Raw genomic sequence first — 13,968 nt, 5'->3', positions numbered from 1 at the left:
CTTATCCAGATGCAGAATGTGATTCCTTATATAGGACATCTGCTCCATGCACTATGAAACACCTGAGCCAGCTGGAAATGGCCACCTCTGCTCACCCGGTGAGACTCCCAGGAGAGGCACCCTGACCAAGAGCCTTCTGGTTTCCTCCTCCTGTCTTCTGCTTTAGCTCCTCATCCAGGGCAGACCAAGAGGCTCAATCCACCCACCTTCTCCCACCCACCTTCTCATGTCCTTTAAACAAGGATGATTCAACACCAGACATGTCCTCCTGCAGCCTCCAGGAGTCAGGAAGGGCTGTGAGTGGCCACCATTCCTGGACAGGACCTGGGTTTGAAAGCACTTTGGCACAGATGCCATTTAATCCTCTCCATGGCCTGGGAAAGCAGGTGTCATCTACACATTTACCAACGAGGAGACTGAGGTTCAGTGAAGTTAAGTACCTTGTTCCAATTTTCCCAGCGACTGGGCCGATGGCAGTGCCTCCTGAGCACAAGTGGTCTCCTGGGGAGTCGATGCTCTAGCACACTTCTCTGGCGACAGGTTGAGCAGCCAGCTCTGCAGCAGGAGGGGCACCAAGCCTCGCCCTGCTTGTGTTGGAAACTCTTGGGGGCTCCCATAAACAACCTCTCTGTCTGGGATGTCTTTTTCCATGATGCGTGTGTTTGAACTTGGGTCACCTCCGGGTATCCTGGAGCCTTCCATGGGGAAGGGCACGTTCTGTTAATCAGCGTGAACCGGCACCTGCCCTCTGACCCCACGGGAAGGCAGGCATACCGGAGTTGACAACACTTAGGGAAATGAAGGAAACGGCAGTCCACACAGGCCCAGGGGTAAGGGCCATTAATCTCCCTCCACTGAAGGAAATGAAATCATTATGTCTGCAGCTACAGAATCCAAAAGAACAAATTTCCTGCCAGGATAATAAATGGATTCTTTTGTGTTCGCCTTGACTCCCGTCACATGACCCTCCTGAACCATTCCTCAGCCAGGTGACTTGGCCGGCTAAATACCCAGAAATTTCAGTTTCAACTTCTAAAATGGACCAGCAAGTGGTCCTGGCTGCCCTCAGCCTTTCCTTCCCACACCACCGCCTGCAAAGGTGAGCGAGACCTCCGTGTCTATCCATCCTCCACAAAAGCTTTCCTAAAGAGGACTGTCCCCCGCCCTCAGCCAGGAGCAGTACTCCATGAAGTAACTCCATGGAGAAAAGGGGGAAAGTAATTTTCCCGCTGAACAGGCATCACACAAGATGTACTTTGGCAACAATAATGAATAGTAAATATGGTCTATAAAGTTCCCAGGGCCAGCAGAGGAGCACCCTGACGATGCTCCTGGTAATGTGCGTGGAGGGAAAAATGGAGGGCTTGGGAGGTCTCGTGAAGGCAGCGTTATGGAAAACCTGGGCTGCACTGGGCTGCGCTAACATCTCTCCGAATGGGACCCTGGAGCCTCGCTCTGGCAGGTCGCAATGTGCAGGCAGTGAACCACCTCATAATGGGCTTCTATTCACACACAATGCTGAGTACTCGCCTTCTAAAATGGGTCTGTGTTTGCAGAGAAAAACTATTACCAGCTTAATAGACCCAGGGAAAACCTATGTGCTGACCTTTGCCTTCCTGCCCCTGGGCCCCTGAGAAGAGGCAACAGAGGCAGAGAAGGAAATGCAACTCTGGGGTGCAGGTTGGCAGCCCCACTTCCCCAGGGGTGTGGCCCACTGCAGCTGACCTTCTGCAGATGTAGAGAGAAATGATCACAGGTCTTCTTCTCTTGGGCCTAGGCAAGGAAACCTCCAAGTCCTAAGTGTGTGTGTGTGTGTGTGTGTGTGTGTGTGTGTGTGTGTGTGTGTGTTGTGGGGGGAATGGTCCCAGTCACCTTACAAAGGTGAGGATGCCTCCTCCATGAAAAAAAAAAAAAAAGCAAGAGCTTCCTTGGCTCACCTGGACTCCACCGAAACACTATAACATGTGAGTGCTTTGGGGTAAAACAATGGATATAAATGATCAATGTCTGGGCAAGAAAAACACAATGGCAGTATGAGCACACAGATGACCACCCGTGTGACATCAGCTAGGTCACCTCCCCAGATGAGACCAGACCTTGAGTTTCTGTGGGATGAAGGAAGTGGCTAGGCAGTCTTATTTCTACTTAACCCTGACTCCCTGCCTCTGATCAGACAGCCTCAAAGCCACAGCAAAGCATTGTGGACACCAGATCCCCCATCCAATGTCACTCTTCTGGCTTCTACACTTGCAGCTCTTCACTGATGCCTGCCATAGCTCTTGCCTACAGGATTACAAATTGTCGATTTATATAGCTGTCTACTCTACTAGATGTGTTTCTCCAGAGCATGCATCATGTTTCATTTATCTCTGCATCTGTATAAAGATGGATGGATGGATGGATGGTTGGATAAACCAGATTACCCAAGGTATATTATCTTCATCAATCCTACATCTTATGGAAATAAATGAAATTAATAGTTACAAAGCACTACTCCAGGCTGGGTATTGTTGTAGGTGGCTTCTATGCCTTACCTTACTTAATTCACACAAATATCCCAAGAAGTGATTTTTATTTTGACATTTTTTTAGATGAAAAACCAAGGATCAATAAGAAGGAGCACTGTACTTGAACCCTGAAGCTAGATCTGCATGAGTCCACATCTAGTGTTTAAATGGATCATCCCATCTGTCAGCCATCTTTCAGATCATAAATGCAACAAACATTTGTTGGGCACCTGCTGTGCACCAGGCTCGATGCCACACATGGAGGATTCAAAGACAAATCCAAAGTGGCTTTGGATGGAGCTCTTGGGTAAGTAGGGGAGGAAACTCAAGCTCTCCACAGACTCCACAGCCAAGAAAAAGCTGATCACATCAAAAAATTCACAATCAGGTAGAGATGCATGGCTAGAGCAGAGGGAAAAGATTACTAACCCTCTTTTTTAAAAAGCAGCTACAAAGTTGGGCAAAAGTGGCAAAACAACCCTTTCAGCACTCTGGAAATTTATCAGAGACCATCTGAGATGTGTTTATGTTTCAAAGGCTGAACGTTGGATAAAAACAGTGGGAATCTGTGTCACTCTTGCACCGGGCTGCTTCCTCCTCCCCACCCATCCCCCAGCTCAGCTGACATGGAGATTCTGCCAGGAAAGGAAATGACATGAGAATAGCAGAGGTGTGGGGTCACCTGATGTCCACCTGATGTGGTCCTGCCCACATCCAGGAGGACTTTCAGTAGAAGTGAAGATCTCAGCAGGCATGGCTGTGGTCACAGTTGGGACAAACATACTCCTGGCTGACTGAGGCTATGCATATATCCAGTGAAACCAAAAGAAGACCCAAGATATCCACATACTACTGGCCAGCTCCAGTGCTATGCTCACTCATAGGAGAAGCAAAGTCAAAGCCAGAGTATGTTTCAGGATAGCATGAATTTTGAATGTGCTTTTTTATCCACACACAGATCCACGAGCAGAGAATGGAAGACTTACTGACAGCAAATATTTGAGCACAAACTCTTTTTGACCACTAGAAGATCCCTCAGCTACCCAGGTAGGGGGGCCACCCCCAGAAAGTAAGCTTACACATAAAAACAAAAATTAAAAAACAAAAACTGAGTCAACACATCAGTGGCCACACACTTCAGGGGAGACAAATTTCACAGATTTAGCCCAGGCAAGTTACTAAACAAACAGTAACAGTCTTCAAGGGGAAAAACGGAACCCAGAGTTGCTAAATATATTATTTAAAATGTCCAGTTTCAAATTTAAAAATTATGATACATCTAAAGAAATAGGGAAGTGTGACCAATAATCAAGAAAAAAAAGCAGTCAAGAGAAATTGCCTGAGTCCCCAGATATTGGATTCAGCAAAGACTTCAGATCAACTACTATAAATATGTCCAAAAACCAAAGGAAACTGTGTCTACTAATTAGGAAAATGTAGCAACAATGAATCAACAAAGATTTTCACTAAGGAGACAGAAATTACAAAGAAAGAACTAAATGGAACTGGAGTTAAAGAGTGTAAGAACTGCAGTGAAAAACTTACTAGAGAAACTCAGCCAAAAACTCAAGATGGAAAAAGGAAAAATCAGTGAACTTGAAGATAGATCAATGGAAATTACCATATCTGAAGAACACAGAAAGAAGATTGAAGTGAAAAGCGCCAAAACCTTGGAAGCCTGTTGGATAACATTCAGAATACCAATATACGTGTGATGAGAGTTACACAAGGTGAAGAAGAGAAAAAAAGACACAAAAATTTCTGGAAAACGCCTTAAAACTTCAAATTTAATGAAAAACATTGATCTATACACATTCTGGAAGTTCAATGAACCCAAAGTTAAGGAGACTCCCACATAGATAAACCATAGTCAAACTTCTAGAAGACAAAAGAGAACAAGTGAATGCAGCAAGATAAAAATGATTTATCACATACAGAGGAAATCTGTATTAATACTGACTCCTTTCCAGAAATAGAGTCCCAAAGACAGTAGAATGATATTCAAAGTGCTCAAAGAAAAAAAACCTGCCAACCAAAAATTCTATATCCAGCAAAACTAACCTACAAAAAAAAGAAGGCAAAATAATAAAGACAGTCCCAGATAAACAAAGACAGAGAGAATTCATTGCTAGCAAACCTGTCTTACAAAAAAAATAGTAAAGGATGTCACTCAGGATGGAAGGAAATGAACCAGAAGGTAATGTGAAAACATAAGAAGAGAGATAATGGAAAGAACTGGTACTGGAAAGCATGTAAGTTAGTATATGTAAGTATGTCAATCTTCTCTTATTGTCTTTTAAAAGCATAAGATTATAAAGTAATAATTATGACCCTGTATTATTGAGTTTATGGCATTTATAAATGCAACACATACAACAGGAATGGCATAAAGGAGAGGAGGGCACCACTTCAACCAGGCCATTAAGGATGAGGAGGTAAGAGGTGGTGACAGTGGTAAAGGGACTCCAGGCAGAGAGATATCAAACGGCCAAGAGTGTGGAGACAGTTAAGTCATGTCTGGGGAAGAGCAAGTTGTCTGATTTGAGGGCCAGGTTGGATAAGGTTGGAAGAGTCCCCTGCAGGTAACTTAAGGAGACCTGTGGAAAGCCAGACTAAAGAAACAAGAGTGATTTTTCCCCATTCAAAGGGAAACTGGAGGGCTTTTTGTTTTGTTTTTTGTTTTTTAATTAGAGAAATAAATCTTTCTAATCAGTGCCTCAGGAAGTGTCTTCTGGCTACAGGCACTGCAATGGCTCAGGTCCCAGATGGAATGAGTGCCGTGATGGTATGGGCTCCAGATGGCGCAGGCATGCAAGAACGAGGCTTGTTATAAGGGAGGTTTTCAGGGGCCCACTGGAATTATAAGTCTACGACGTCCTCTTACTTTTATTTTCTCCCCAGTTCTCAAAGTCACTACCAATAAGCTCATCAAGGCATAAAGCAATGAGTGAGACCCCAAAGAGTGGACACTCAAATGAGTAAGGGAATAAGAGAATTTAAAAAAAATTTTTTTTTTGGTAGACTCCATGCCCAGCGTGGAGCCCAACGTGGGGCTTGAACGCACGACCCCGAGATCAAGACCTGAGCTGAGATCAAGAGTTCAATGCCTAACCAACTGAGCCACCCAGGTGCCCCATGAAAGAATTTAAATAAATTGCTACACAATGCCAGACACACTGATAAGCACCTCAAATTCCCTCATTTAAGCCTGAAAGGGAAATTTTATTAAATGCCTTTTACAAAGGAGGAGACTGAGGACATATTGGCCTAAGGTTCACACTTGCACAAAGCAAAAGCAGATTCAGATGCATGCGTGCCTGATTCACTGCTCACACTTTTCCCACAGTTTCAGCCAGCTCCTCAGGTGAGAAGCCCCCACTCCCAGAATCAGCTCTTGCAATCAAATCAATGGTGAAATGAGTAGAGAACTGTTTAAACTAGACTCGCTCCTGCCTCCTTTCAGGAACCTTTCATCTCTGTGTTCCCTAGAAAGCAAAACACCCAGGCTCAGCATTGCTCAGTGATAAGCAGCCTCAGTACCTCCCACCTACCCGCCCCCATCCCCCCCACACACTGACATATGCCTTTTCAGGAAAGAGAGCGCCACCAAAAGGCCACCCCAGGCCAAAAGCACGAATAGCAAGAGGAACAAGGCTGCTGGGACAGGGAGCCCCACTCCTCCAAGGCTCCCAGGCTGGGTCTGAATGAGGGGCAGGCAGAGCACCTAATGGGGTTCTGGAGACATCCTAGCCACTGTTTGCTGTTCCCATCAGAGCTCTTCACAGAAGTCATGAAAATGCCCCAGGAGGAACAGGGGTTTCTCGTCATACTGCAGTGCCAGTGAGTTCTGCCTCTGGCACACACATCCTCTCCTAGTGGGGTTCGGAGATGTATCCAGAGAGGGGGGCTCTGAAAGTGTGGAAGTCCAGGGAGGGAGCCCATCTCCTAGAAGGAGCCCTGAGATGAGTCCGCTCATCACATGCAGTTGAAAACCCACCCTTCCTAATAATACCTGCCAATGACAGTACAGAATGAGCCAAACTGGAAGTGAGCTGGAGGGCCGTGAGTGGCCAGAGCCACTAATGTCCACCACTGTGCCAGAAGCTTCTCCAGGGACTCTTGAAGGGAGGGGGCCTCACATTTGCCACCAAAGGAGAGGCCAAGGTGGGCAGTCAGGGAGCTGGCACTTACAACATGTACCAGTTCTGCACACTGTAAAACAGTATCCACATTACAACTTTTTCACCAACTTCATAAAACACATTTTATTGGTATTGTTATAGTTCTGACTCAGACAACTTCATAAAATTTTTCCTTCTTAGGAAGAGGGTGCTGTTACACACTCACTCATTTGAAAGACAGAAGTCCATGTGCCAAGGCCCATTTAATTACACATGCACGTTAAGATACTCTTTTTTAAAGGATTAGGGTATACACAGACTATTTGTAGTGCTTTAATTTAGAGGTTTTTAATGCATCCAAGAGCCAGATTGATTTTATTTGCCCTGCACAGAGATGTAAAAAGAAAAAGAAGAAAGAAAGAAAGAAAGAAAGAAAGAAAGAAAGAAAGAAAGAAAGAAAGAAAGAAAGAAAGAAAGAAAGAGAAAGAAAGAAAGAAAGAAAGAAAGAAAGAAAGAAAGAAAGAAAGAAAGAAAGAAAGAAAGAAAGAAAGAAAGAGAAAGAAAGAAAGAAAGAAAGAAAGAAAGAAAGAAAGAAAGAAAGAAAGAAAGAAAGAAAGAAAGAAAGAAAGAAAGAAAGAAAATGTTTTTGTCAACATTTAAAAATTGGGTATTATCCCCTTGAAAATCCAGACGCTGAGGCAATGCCCATATAACTAAATGGGGCATGGGCTTCTCTGTCTACATGGCCCCCACCGGGCCACCTCACCTGGTTACAAAACCCGTAGTGCCTGGCAGGCATGGGGCCCTGCTCTAGATGAACCACACACCCCAACACAGGAGTCTCCTACAGGCCAAGCCCTGTACCAGGCACCATGGGGAAATAATCAAGTAAGACCTGGTCTCTGTGCCCTAGTGATTCATTCTGCTTGGGGAGACAGACAGACAGACAGACAGAAATAACTGACCAAAAGAGGAATGAGAATAAGACAATAATGGAGGGGCCAAGTGGAGATAAGGAGATTTCGTGGGGAGAGACAGAGGAGTAATGTGATCCCACAAAGAAATGTGACTCCCTACCCCAGCCCCAAGACCTCCTAGGGGGATGTCCCAGGGTCCCTAATGAGGTGTCAGTCCGAGCCCATTCTAAGCTAATCTTCAACAAAGCAGAAGCACATTATACCTTTCACTTGTTTATCCCAAAAAGTGCCCCAGGGCACACAGTAGAAGTCACCTGGAAGCTTTTCCATCCCCCACAAAAACAGGTCCCACCACCTAAGGAGTTGGGTTCCTTCTTTGTGGGGGTGAGGGGGGGTTTGCTCATGGGGACATAGAAAACCCTCTTTGACTGGCTCTGAGGCCCATCTCCCATTACTCACCTTTGCCCGGCCCTATGCCAGACCCCATCCAGGCCACAACCTCTCCAGCAGGAAGCTGTCCACTGTACTGCTCATCCTACGCAGGGACAGCCTGGCCTGAGGCTATGACCCAGTCAGGAGGCCAGGATTAAGCATCCCTGGTCTTGTGCCTGAGGCGTGGCACAGTGGGGCTCCCAAGGGGTCCAAGGGCAGAGGTATTTTAAAGACATGCCAGAACCCTCTCCTTGCAACCTAGAACCTCTGCCTTAGCTCCTGTCACATTCTCTTCCCCAGGACTCACTCTCCTCCACTCCTGTCTCATGACAGGCAGTGACTGGCGACACAGCCGGAACAGACAACAACAAAGGAACAGACTCTAGGAGTCCAGGTGAAGGTCAGATCACTCATTCTATCAATGCATGGAAACTGGGATCAGCCAATAGCAAGCGTGGTAAGGGCAGGGCTGAGCCTGCTATGCAATGATGCTCGGAGAGCACAGGACCCTGCAGAAGCAGCAGCATTGGGGCAAGAAAGACAATTACTTGGGCCTGCACAATCAAGTTCACATCCTAATCCTGAGAGTTCTGGCTTATGTGTCTTGGCCTGTTCACCTCTACATCTGCAGAAGAGGGATCATATTTGGGGGTTGTACACTGAGAATCAAACAAGATGACAAATGTAAAGCACTTATTAATACAGTGTCTGGCACATAGGAGGCACCATGTAAATATTAGTTCTCTTCCGCCTGAACGTTATTTGATGAATTAACGGATGAATATACAGTAGAAAAAAAGAATTTACTTGGACATGTGCCAGACCACATCTAATCATTCCATTCTTGTTGTTTTTATTAGAATCTCCCTGGGAGTAGAGTGCTCACCTTCATTTACTAGCTTCAAAGTTACATGCAAAAAAAGCTGTCTTCTTTTTATGTACTTCTCTTGTAATTAGGGTACACTGCCACCAGGTGGTGGTGGCTGCTTTGGGCTCATCATCAAGCTGGAAGCTCATGATCCGTCTTAGATTCAGCTACAACCATGAATTTTCTAGAAAGTAAAGAGCAAGAAAGCCTATGTATGATTGATTAGAAGACTCTATTAAGTGAAGGATTTTTTTAAAGGGAAGTGCTGAGCAATTATTCTCCCATGACTTTCAAGCATAGCATGAGAGGATAAGGCTTTAAATTTGCGCAAAACAGATGACATAGTAGAAAGAACTGATTGACCAACAGGATAATAACATTTTAGCATAAACTGCTAGGAGACTCTGTAGAGAAGACACCCAGGAGATGTCCCCAAGAGCCAAAAATAAGTTCAGGAAAGCTGTGAGAAGACAAAAAGGCTAGGACAGAAAATCAGGAAACCAGGATTTCCTTTGGGTTCTGCTTCCGACACACTGTGAGACTCAGACCAGATGTGCCTCGGTTTCCTCCCTATAAAAGGAAATGAGGGTGTAAATGATTTCTTGTCGCTCCCGCGACCTCAGCTGACATGAATCTTCTACCTTTCTGTGCTGCATTTCTCTGATCCTCGCCTCTGTCTTCCCTGGTGATGACAAATCTCACCTGCATGCAGACCCCAGACCAGTTGCATGAAATCTGATCTTTGGGCCTAAGGATGCTAAGGGGCAAGAGTGGGGAACCAGCACAGTCTAGAACCAATGAGTCCCTAAAACCTCCCAAATGGTCCTGAAGCTCAATCCCACTCAAAGCACACCACCCCTGTTCTGTGCTCCCCATATTCCTGTCCCCACTGCTTGCCTGTTCTTGGGGTCCACCCAGGTGCCATCTCCTCTTTGTACATGGCCGTGTCCATGGCTGGGTAATGTCCAGTGCCTGTTCTGTGGGGCAATTATCACTGCTTTTCTTATCTAGAGAGTACCCCTAAAGGAGAAACATCATGAATGAGGCTAATCATGTTCCCTACTTTCCTTTTAAATTTCCCTTGTATGGACACGGTAAAAAATTCCATCAAATAGCCCCTAACACCGAGCTCCTTCATATTGGCTAATTCTCAATCTTTGGCAGCCAGGGGAGAACTTTCTATAAGATTCTGTTCCTCTGAAAAAACCATGCTTGTATAAATATGAGCAAGCAAGTCCTAAGGAAGCCCCAGGCCAAGAATACCTCTCCCTTCCCCACTAAGGTTCAGCCCTTCAGGCATCCTTCCCCACAGCCACACCCCTCCCCTGCTCCGACAAAGTCTGCAGGGCAAGATTGGTTGCCCCCCTCCCCTGCCATCGTCCTGGGCAGCCGGGGCATTTGGCACAGCCGCCCGAACCCTATGGGAACCCTCTGGTGGTCATTCTCGAGTTTATATCCACAACACCTGTACCCACATGAACCAAGAGAAATGATAATCAGGGATTCTTTAGGAGTAAACCAGGCTTTAAAACACCTATTTTAAAAAAAAGTTAACCTCAATTTAAAAAACATTAATTTGCCTTTTTGTAGCCAAAAAGATACACTACAGCTCAAAGACAGAATCATGAAATAGGAAATATCCTCTTTAGTTATAAGGTACTTGAGAGACAAGGTTATTTTAATCTTTTAAAAGAAAGTTTTACAAAGATTTCCCAATGTGCTCCTGACACATTGACTGCTGGTAGTCTCCATACAGAAAGGACTGCAGCCACATGACCAACTAGCTCCCATCCTTTTTCAATATCAACTCTGAGAGTCAAACCCCAGGGTGAATGCATGAAGAGGTAGGTATTTGCTGATGACTGATTTCAACAAGTTAAAGTCATTTATCTAAGCTCATCAGAATATTAAAATGATAAACCAAGCTTTTATTAACAATAGCCTCCTCTATAAGTAGAGAAACAACGTCTTCTTTCTTTAGACAAATTTATTCAAGATTCGTCATTTGGGAATTGGAAAGGCAGGAGAGCTCCTATTTCTTTTCCGGTCAAAGAATTAGCAGGAAGGGGAAGGTAAATGCTGAAGTCGCCGCATAATAAAAGATATTAAGTTTCTTATCTTGATTAAACTTAAGTTGATTCATATTTACTGTTATTTTTTAAGCCCGCATTTCATATTCATAACTGGAATACTAACAACATGTGTGCATGTTTTTGTTAAAATGTGCTTTTGTGGAATGTAGATATTCATAATGTATAAATATGTGGTTTTAACCAAAAAAATAATTTGAATGTCTGTTATTTCTGTTATACTTTATTTGCCTAATAAAGCATAGTTTTAAAAACTTCACCAAATATGTATCATTTCCCTGCTAGACTGGAGATGGTTTCCCTCTTAATTTACAAATATCTGCTTCAATTTGTGTGAAGAGGGAAAATTCCTAAAAGATTACTGCATTTTCAGATGCAAAATTAAAAATAGACAAATGAAGTTAATTCTTTAAATGCACCTTTTTTAAAAACCTGCATCTGATTTATGAAAAACTGAAAGCTTAAATCCATTATTAAAAATTTACTTTTTAATTGAAAAAGCTGAGTATAATAGGTGTTGAAATCATGCCTAGCCTTGACTCTTGCTGTCAAATCAACCTGGCAACAGTTAGGGACGGATCGTGCCTCAGGGGTTGCTCAATGTGGCCCAAGGGACCAGGATGGCTGTGCCCACCGGGTGGACAGCTCTCCCAGAGGGAGGACCCATCCCTTCCCCATCTCCAGACACCCTCTGCATCAACTTCTGCCTTCAAACGAAATGTACATGGAATATACGACCTGCTGACTGTGACATAACCTTTCTCTAAAACCATATTTATGAAGAAGATTGCTGATTTCTTAGTGGAGAACCAGTCATTTCTGTATTTGGACCAAAACAGCTCCCACACCTTCCTCGCCCTTCCTCTCTCACAGCAAACAATGACATGGCTAAGGCATCAGGAGTGATACACCTGCTCACCTGCTCAGATGTTAGCACAGATTCTCCCTTGGTCACCTGACCTCTGACAGCATCAAGAACCTGAATCCCAGACACCCTGTGGAAGCCAAGGGAGGCTGCCAACCCATTACACACGTGTCCAGCCAACCGTGAGAGAGCACCTCTAAATTACCCCCTGTTCACTTGACTGGGGAAGTAGCATTTGTTTTTATTTTCCAGGACAGACAGTCAATCACTAGTATGTGGCAGAAATAAAGATAAATACCACCCATTGAACTTTAAATCAAAATGCTAATCCCAGGCTGACTTCTCTGTCAAGGTCTGACACTGAAGTAATTCAGCAGGCTTTGATTATACCCAAAATTAATGCTCTGGTGGAAATTATGTCTATTAATCACAGATTTTGATGGTATGGCGGTTCATGTTCCTCCACTGGGTGACATCCAAAACTGCCCTAATGGCTAGGAGACTTTTGCCTGGGTGTCCTCAACTCACAGATTATAAGACAACCTCCAACTGGGAATATTTGAAACGACCACTTGATGCTAACATAGTAAAAAGGCTCAAAGGGTAGGGCCATCCCCAAGAAGCATCTAGAAGGTGACATGTTCTGAGCATTAAAAAAAAAAGGCAGAGCCCTGTTCTGTTTTTACTAAGGACCAAGCAAGAGACACTGGGACTGGCCGATCTGAATTCAGCAGAAAAGATCTAAGAGTGGACCCTGGGGATGACCATACCAAAGACAGTCCCAGACAACCTGCCCTCACATCCCAAAAGACCACCCATGAGCCAGTTTGGTTTGTGTGGGGACAAAAAAAAAAAAGAAGAAGAAAAGAAAAAAATATTGACTCTAGAGGTCTAAAGGGGGCAGTTAGGAATCCAGATTGGAACACAAAATGCCCATTTCATCTCCACAAAACTGGAGCCCCTAAATTTCCCCTCAGTTCGAGCCTCTCACTCAATACATACTGATTTTTCATTTACCATTTACCAGGCTCTATTCTAGGCACTGAGGATATGTCTGAACAAAACAGAGTTAAGATCCCTGTCGTCATGGGGTTAGCATTCTAGGGAGCCTAGCAATTCTTCTGGTCCAGCCTTCCATTCCCTGCCCAAAAAGTCACAGAAGCTGGTCTGTTCCCTCTGTCTGAGCAACCGTCTGGCCATCAACCACACAGCTGCCGGGGCAACTTTCTAAAAGGTAAGTGGTTCCCTGCCTAAAATGGCAAATCTGTGCTTCTTGGCAGGTTCTAGTCAGCCTCCATAATCCCTTCTGCTTAACCCTCCAGGCTCAAGTCACTTGAGAAATACACACAGTGCTGTTCAGCCCCCGCTGTTGGCCATTCGCTCTGCAAGCATGCCCCACATCCCTGTTCTTTGCGGGTCAAACACCTCTTCATCCTTCAAGATTCAGCTTCAGAACAGCTCCTCCAGATGCCCTCGGGATCAGCCAGGCCCCTCTGCTGGACCCCACAGCACCCTCGGCTTCTTTCAGTACCAGCACCCACCATGCTGAGTTGCCACTGCCTGCTCATTGGCTCTTTCTCCCTCAAGACTGAACTCCATTTAGCCTGAAACAGTGCTTTAAACGTTCTATAGTCCCAGCACAGTGTCTGGAACATATTAGGTGCTCAATTAAAGTTTACTATCCTGAACCAACCATACCATAAAATCTAACCACCCTTTAGTATATTTTTTCCATGGGAAAATTGTGCTCCAAGTTCCATCTGGCCTGTTGGGGACACGGCTTGCCCATTCTCAGTGCCAGTGACAAAAAATATTGGTCCATGTGGCATATTCTATCCTGTGCTGGGCCTCCCAACATACCAGAGGCCCTGGCAGGGTCACAGGGTCAGTGTGGGGCCACCAGCAGATCAAAGCCAGAGAGTCGAGTTGGGTTGCCCCTGCAGCCTCACTCATGAGGGAATGAGAGTCTCAAGGGACCCCAAGATGGTTTTTGCCACATGTTGGCTCATGGCCCTAAGACATTATCCCTGAAGTTGAGCACAAAGGATTTTGGTTAAATCACAGTTTCTGCAGAAACTCAGACTCCTGACTGCAAACATTCAAATCTCTTCTTCTCCACAGAGAAAAGAAATTCATTTGTAAAGGATTCTTTTAAAGATTTTATTTTT

General features: G+C 44.8%; 1 protein-coding gene across 2 annotated transcripts in view; it reads right to left on the bottom strand.

The window, feature by feature from the left end:
• The window catches only part of EPHB1 (EPH receptor B1), a 426,979-nt gene that overhangs the window by 374,703 nt on the left and 38,308 nt on the right, over positions 1 to 13,968 (bottom strand). The gene's annotated exons all lie outside the window — the stretch shown is intronic.

Source organism: Zalophus californianus, chromosome 1 (genome assembly GCF_009762305.2).
Source record: "Zalophus californianus isolate mZalCal1 chromosome 1, mZalCal1.pri.v2, whole genome shotgun sequence".
NCBI lineage: Eukaryota > Metazoa > Chordata > Mammalia > Carnivora > Otariidae > Zalophus > Zalophus californianus.
Note: the sequence above shows the minus strand (reverse complement) of the source record. Positions and strands in the feature narration are given on the sequence as shown.